This window comes from Nannospalax galili, unplaced genomic scaffold, assembly GCF_000622305.1.
Source record: "Nannospalax galili isolate Female #2095 unplaced genomic scaffold, S.galili_v1.0 scaffold1572, whole genome shotgun sequence".
Classification (NCBI taxonomy): Eukaryota; Metazoa; Chordata; class Mammalia; order Rodentia; family Spalacidae; genus Nannospalax; species Nannospalax galili.
The window spans coordinates 16,528-18,617 of NW_008331653.1; positions in this window are offsets into that span (position 1 = coordinate 16,528).

The following is a 2,090-nucleotide window of genomic DNA, read 5'->3' on the forward strand; positions in this document are numbered from 1 at the left end:
AAAAAGCAAGCCTGCTACAGCTCAATGTACATAATTGATTAATAGTGCCCAAGAAAAGATGATGCACACAACTTAAATTTCAGATGAATTATGTAGAATTTTACATTATTTCTTTTACCAGTGTCGATATTACATACTAGAAAAAAATTTTATTGGATACTTGAGGTGCAATATCTTTGTTTTAGAAGTAGCTTTGGATTTTCCATGTAAGGAAAGGACTAAGGTACTTTCATACAAGATTGAATAGGAAGCAAGGGACACGAACTTATGAAGCCCATTGCACCTGAAATGAGCCCAGCTCTTTAGGCAGCAGGGACTGTTCAATGAGGCTGGGACTCCCACAAACATCATAACTGCAAAGTGTGAAACTTTGAAGAGGTCCCCCTAGGGGCCTCACTACAGTGGTGAATGGCTAATTATCTGCATGGTTAAAGTGTTATAGTTGCATATTTCAGATAAGGAAAAGTGAATAGTGCTTATTACCTTTTTCTGCAGTTTATGTTAACATGTTTCTTTAAAGAAAAGTATTTTTGATATGTTTATTTTCAATTTCAATAGTCATTGCTAATGACCACTGCTAACAAGTTTACATGAATTCATAATAACAAAGACTCAGAATTCAACATTCTTAGCATTAGATGAAATACAAGCTTCATTCAAACACTGTCTTTTCTAAAATCAGTCATTTTTTTTCTCCCAAATCATTGTGTTGAAGGATGAGTGTTTTTAACTGACCAGTGCTGTATTTCAAGGAGGGCTGACTCATCAGTTTTGGTTCATTCTGCATTTGCTCATCTTTTTTCACATTAGAGCTGGAGATCATGCCTTGTGCCCTGACCACAGAAGTTGAAGGATCAGTTTTTGGGCTGTAGACCTGGCCCAATGGGGAGGAGTATCAGTACAGCTCGATAAAGCAGAGTCCTCCTTGAACAATGGGAATGCTTTAAGTAAAAGAATGTAGGAAGGTTTTAAAAAACCCACACAGCAAAATCCAAGATATACAAGTCCCATCACAGAAAGACAAGAAACCATGAGAAAATCAAGGCAGCATGACCCCACAAAATCATCATTCCAACAGTAAGGGATCCAATGAGCATGAACTTGATGAAGTCACAGAAAAAGAATTCAAAACCATGATTACAGCCATGTTTGAAAGAATAAGAGAGGACTTGAATAAACTGAAGGAACACAGGTACAAACAAACACATGAATGAAATAAGAAATTCTGTAAGAATATGATAAGAAATTCAGTAAAATTTTACTGAATAAAACCCAAGTTGATCCTTTGGAAATGAAGACCACAGTAATTCCAATGAAGATCAGTAGCAATGCAGTGAATCAAATGGAATTCAAAATATGAGGACTTGAAGAGAATGTAGACAAATTGTAACCACCCAAAGAACAAGGCACATACATTTCTAAGAATGTGTGAACTGGTCATTGGAGGTAGATTGTGTAACATGAAGGAGGGACTTAGAACTCCAAACAGACAACAGTGTAAAAGAATCTTCCCATCATATGAGAGTTAAAACACTACACAGAATCTAGAAGGAATATTGGAATTTACAAAAGAGAAAGAGTAAGTCTCACATGGGGAAAACCTGTCAGGATAACAGTATATCTATCCAAAAACATTGCAAAGCTAATAGGATATGGAGCTATGTATTCAGAAAGAAAATAACTGCCAAACCACATCACCATACACAATCTCCAGCAGATCTATCTTCATAATTGAAATAGAAATTCCTCTCACGATAAGTAGAAGCTAAATCAGTACAAGACAGCACTACACAAGATAGTTGAAGGAACACTAGTTTTAGGAGAGAAAGATAAACATATGAGGTCATAGGAAGGAAAAATGTGGGCTAGAACACCAAGTAATCCAATTAAGGTTAGAAAATTACCACACAGAAAACTAAAACCTAATAAGAATTACTACATATTATTTAATAACATCTCTGCATCTTAATGTTATCAAAACTCCTAGATTAACAGATTGGGCTAAAAAATCACACTTCAAGGTCTTAGAAATCAAGGATAAGCCAAATCCTAAGTTATTAGATGAAAAGAAATAATACATCAGGGTAGGA